The sequence below is a fragment of the Protomyctophum bolini genome (genome assembly GCF_963924005.1).
Source record: "Protomyctophum bolini genome assembly, chromosome: 7".
NCBI classification, from domain to species: Eukaryota; Metazoa; Chordata; class Actinopteri; order Myctophiformes; family Myctophidae; genus Protomyctophum; species Protomyctophum bolini.
Window position 1 is genome coordinate 44,020,311 of NC_137868.1, and position 6,000 is coordinate 44,026,310.

The window sequence follows — 6,000 nt, forward strand, 5'->3', positions numbered from 1 at the left end:
GTGTGTGTGTGTGTGTGTGTGTGTGTGTGTGTGTGTGTGAATCCCATGCTGGTACTGCACATGGTGTGTCTTAACTGGCTATAACTGTACAGTACTCCTCCTAGTAAGCACTGGTTTATATTTTGTCTTCATGGGCCAAGCCAGCCAATCTTGTCAAATAGCAGAATAAAATAAATAAAAAGAATGAAATGAAATGAAACAAAGTGAATATTTGTCTTCGAACACGTCTCTACTAGAGTTCTCAAGTTCTGCCCGAACCCGACGTTTTCTGGCCCAGGCCTAAAATGTATCGAATTGGCTGGGCCGGGCTCCATGAGAAGAAAAAAAAAATCACACCCATGACTCTGAGTGTTGCAACTCCCCTCCCCCCTCCTCTCTCTCTCTCTCTCTCTCTCTCTCTCTCTTATTAGCAGGCAACAGTGCAGCACTAATACTATCTATCTCTCTCTGGCACAACAGCACCCCTACTGGTACCGTATCTCATAGTAGTATACCGGTATACTGTATACAGTATACACCCTATGCAATCATCCTCCTGCCTGAGATGTGCTGATGTGCGACGCCAAATGAAAAGGTGACAAAAAGACGTACTATCCCTTTTAATGTTGCCACACTTTCCAGAGAGCCAGCGTCTTTTCCAGGTTTTTAGACAGCTGGTGGATGGAAATTAAGCTTCACGCCTCCACTCCAGAGCCGCGGGGGTGGAGCTTCTTTTTCATCCACCAGCTGTCTAAAGAAAAACCCGGAAAAGACGCTGGCCGACCGAGAGAACGTCCGCGGCTGTCGGCTCAGGTGTGGAAAGGCTTCACCTCTTCCTATTTCCGGGCAAGGAAGTTTAGAGAAGGAAAGGTCATAGACGGTCACATGACTGTGCTGCGCCATGACACTTTCATGGTAGCCAAATCTCGCACCGGAAGTTACATGAATACAAAGCAGTGAATGCAGCAAGCTGGACCAGCTCATAACAAACACACTCAAGGACACTTTGATACACACTGGTGTAGCTCCAGTGAGCCAACATGCACATCCCTATGATCCCCAGGTTCTATGTTCCCCACTCATCCGGCCCCCCAAAAAAGGTTCTATGTTCCCCTCGCAACCAAAAAGAGTGTCTATGTTCCCCACTCAACCATGATGAAGCTGTGGACAGTTCAGAAGTTAACATGTTATTATGAAAAAAAGGGAAAGGGGAAGACCCTGACAATGATGTCACTGGTGAGCAGGAGTGAATCTGAAGAGCAATCAGGAGTGAAGGACTCCTGTGACCTCACTGTTTTGGAAAACCAGGAGCTCAAGTGGGATTGGAGGTGTTGAGGCAAAACTCAGGAGTGGAACTTTTATAGGCATGTCTTCCATATATGGCCAACACTACACTTCCCAGAGTGCAGCAGCAAAATGGCCACTGCTAATTAGGAGCACCTGAAGGGTTTTAAAAGCCACACAAACAAACAGAAACCAGAGAGAAGAAGCGCCAAGGTCTGTTAAAATGTTTATTTACTTAAATGCTGTTTTATGTTTTAACTACAGTGCTTACCATTTCAATTCAACACATTGCAGCATTACCTGTGTTCAAACACACTTGACAGTGTCTGGGAATTTATTTCATTTTGTATTTGAAAGTGTAACTTTACAAACGAATAAGACAAGTTATTTAAAATTATTTAAGATTTTAAAACGCTACAAAAAGTGGGGACAATTCACAATATTAAAGGTTTAAAATGCCTAGCTGTCTTTGTTCCATTTAAAGTGCTTAGATGTTTACTTGAGTTGAAACATCTATCTAATTTAAAGTGTTTAATTTAAAATGTTTACTTTTATTATCTATCTGAAAATATTGACGAATAAATTGGAGTATAAAAGACATTTAAATTAGACATTGAATTGCTTAAAATTAATTTAATTGTTTAAAAGACATTTGTTTCTTTAAAATACTTTATTGCTTAAAAACTAGAATTGTTGATAAGAGAACATTGATTAGAAAATAAGTTGTCTAAAAGAAGATTATCCTTTGAATAGCAGCACCCTGAGACTGTTTGACCAGAATGGAAGTTTGGAACAGAGCCTTCATTAGTGTAATCAGTAACACCTGTGAAGGAAGTAGGGAAGGGGCCCAAGTTCTTTCCAAAATGGCATGTATGTGTGCATAAACTGTATAACCAATAATGGAATGAACCAGTATGTTGAGTCAGGACACACACACACACACACACACACACACACTGTCATTATTGCTCTTGTCCTTTCCTGCTATCCAGGCTGCAGATGTTTAGTCATGAGTCAAGTTCAAGATCTTCTGGGTCCGGAGGAGCAGTCTGTGGCTGCTGATAGGATCGTGGAAGCTGATGAGATGATCTCAGGCCACGAGGGAGAAATCCACCAGTCCAAACGAGATATTGACATACCAGGTAAAGGTGTGTGTTCAAATGTGTGTGATTGACGTGGTGACATTAGCCCCTGGAAGTGTGTGTGTGTGTGTGTGTGTGTGTGTGTGTGTGTGTGTGTGTGTGTGTGTGTGTGTGTGTGTGTGTGTGTGTGTGTGTGTGTGTGTGTGTGTGTGTGTGTGTGTGTGTGTGTGTGTGTGTGTGTGTGTGTGTGTGTGTGTGTGTGTGTGTGTGTGTGTGTGTGTGTGTGTGTGTGTGTGTGTGTGTGTGTGTGTGTGTGTGTGTGTGTGTGTGTGTGTGTGTGTGTGTGTGTGTGTGGTTTCCGTTTGAAAGTTCTGGCAGGAAAGGTGGTTGCAAACTGGACGCGTTTTTCGGAAAACCGACGGAAAAACGCAGCTAAAAAATCTGAACGCGTCCCAGTGTGCAGGGACCTTAGACGTGTTTTTAGTAATATCTGCATTTTAATACGACCTTCACACGGACAGCGTTCTCTGCCCACACGTGTGCTGAACGGTCACTTGTCATTTTATGCTCCTCCAGATGAAATGGACCGAGTAGAAGAACCTCTGCCTGGCCCTTCAGCTGAGCAGATGATCATAGAGGCTGATGAAGAGGTCCCGCCTCCAGGATCCAGTCCGAGGCAGAAGAACCCAGAGTGCCTGCAGACTGAGAGGAGCCACAATGAACCTCAGAGCAGCAGCCAGGAGGAGGAGGAGGAGGAGGACAGAAGACCTCTACCTTTCACTTCAGCCGAGCAGACAAAGTCCATAGAGGCTGATGAAGACTCCAATATGAGTCAAATTCAAGGTCTTCTGGTTCCGGTGAAGCAGTCTGTGGCTGCTGACAGGATCGTGGAAGCTGATGAGATGATCTCAGGCCACGAGGGAGAAATCCACCAGTCCAAACGAGATATTGGCATACCAGGTAAAGGTGTGTGTTCAAATGTGTGTGATTGACGTGGTGACATTAGCCCCTGGAATAATAGATCCATAGATATGCATGCCTGGGTAGCAGAGAGAGAGAGAGTTTTTGAAAGTTCTGGCAGGAAAGGTGGTTGCAAACTGGACGCGTTTTTTAGGAAAACCGACGGAAAAACGCAGCTAAAAAATCTGAACGCGTCCCAGTGTGCAGGGACCTTAGACGTGTTTTTAGTAATATCTGCATTTTTATACCACCTTCACACGGGCAGCGTTCTCTGCCCACACGTGTGCTGAACGGTCACTTGTCATTTTTATGCTCCTCCAGATGAAATGGACCGAGTAGAAGAACCTCTGCCTGGCCCTTCAGCTGAGCAGATGATCATAGAGGCTGATGAAGAGGTCCCGCCTCCAGGATCCAGTCCGAGGCAGAAGAACCCAGAGTGCCTGCAGACTGAGAGGAGCCACAGGGACCCTCTGAGCAGCAGCCAGGAGGAGGAGGAGGAGGACAGAAGACCTCTACCTTTCACTTCAGCCGAGCAGACACAGTCCATAGAGGCTGATGAAGACTCTGATGAAGACTCTGATGAAGACTCTGATGAAGACGAGCAGACGATCATAGAGGCTGCTGAAGAGGTCCCGCCTCCAGGATTGTCCAGGATTGATAACCGGAACGCTACCCAAGATGCACACAATGACGGCAGTGAAGAGAGTCGCAAGACCGCTTGTGGCGTTTGTGGAAAGGTTTTCACAAGGTTTTCACGAGGCTTTCCAATAACGGCAAAACATCGACGCCGACGTTTGAAGGAGCACCGGAGGAGCCACGTGGGAGAGTTCAGATGTGAGGTGTGTGACGAACCCTTCAGCTTTCGCCGAAATCTGACGAAACACCTCGGGACCCACGCCGGGGAGGAGCCTTTCAGATGTGACCCGAATCCGCCAGACGGGGGCGGTATTGAGTCACAAGTTCGCAATCCAGCCGCCATCTCTGCTCGCACAAGGAGCCGCACAAGAAGCCGTGACACGGGAGAGAAGCCGTTCAGATGCAAGGTGTGTGATAAAGACTTCCGGCAACGCGGCGCACTGGCGATTCACCTCAGGATTCACAGCGGGGACAGGCCATACTTGTGCACCACCTGCGACAAATCCTTCAGAAGCAGATCTAATTTAAGACAACACGAGGAAGCTCTGTATCATATAAAAGCTGACTACGACTCCTATCGTAATTGACAAAGGGGATGTTAATGCAGGTGCAGACAGTATTGCAGCCGTGCAAGGTTAAGCCTTCAGTGACACTTTGACCAAAGACACCTCGGGATTGGGTACTCTACATTATAAGAAAACACCATGCAGACTCCTTTAAAAGACAAAAATAATAATAATCATTGTTACCTTTTTGTTTGATTGATGCCACTCCTGTATTTGACCATGGGGATGTTGTTAATGCAGAGGTGGAAGACAGTAAAAGTCATAATGTAAAGTGTGTGTGGGAGATTCATGATTAATGAGTTAATTAAAAATAAAGTTAATTTCAGTTCTATTGCAACCACTGTGTCTAGTCTTTATTTTTCTCTTGTGTTTAGAGTTTAAAGAGAACTTTGTAAACTTTAGTTATTTTTTTCAACCAAGGTTCATGTTTTAGGTTATTAGACAAAGTAAAAGATGATTGTGAATTTCTTTTCATTTGCTGCTTTCTTTAGTTTTAGGGATTTCAGCAGTTTTTGACAGGGGGGCGGGGGCATTCGAGCATGGGGCTAAATATGTATATTTTTGTTATAGCCATTACTTTTTTTTAATTACTAGAGCCCAAGAAATTACATCTGACCACAAAAGATCACAGATCTAGAACATGTTTTATTCATTATTGTGAAAGATATCCCCCAAATGTAAATTATTAATTTATTTATGTTGGTGTGTTGGTTATCTGTAGTCTATACTAAGCTGTAGATTCTATGTTGGTGTGTTGGTTATCTGCAGTCTACCAAGCTGTAGAATGTAGATTCTATGTTGGTGTGTTGGTTATCTGCAGTCTACCAAGCTGTAGAATGTAGATTCTATGTTGGTGTGTTGGTTATCTGCAGTCTACCAAGCTGTAGAATGTAGATTCTATGTTGGTGTGTTGGTTATCTGTAGTCTACCAAGCTGTAGAATGTAGATTCTATGTTGGTGTGTTGGTTATCTGCAGTCTACCAAACTGTAGTAGATTCTATGTTGGTGTGTTGGTTATCTGCAGTCTACCAAGCTGTAGAATGTAGATTCTATGTTGGTGTGTTGGTTATCTGTAGTCTACCAAGCTGTAGAATGTAGATTCTATGTTGGTGTGTTGGTTATCTGCAGTCTACCAAACTGTAGTAGATTCTATGTTGGTGTGTTGGTTATCTGCAGTCTACCAAGCTGTAGAATGTAGATTCTATGTTGGTGTGTTGGTTATCTGCAGTCTACCAAACTGTAGAATGTAGATTCTATGTTGGTGTGTTGGTTATCTGCAGTCTACCAAGCTGTAGAATGTAGATTCTATGTTGGTGTTTTGGTTATCTGCAGTCTACCAAGCTGTAGAATGTAGATTCTATGTTGGTGTGTTGGTTATCTGTAGTCTACCAAGCTGTAGAATGTAGATTCTATGTTGGTGTGTTGGTTATCTGTAGTCTACCAAACTGTAGAATGTAGATTCTATGTTGGTGTGTTGGTTATCTGCAGTCTAC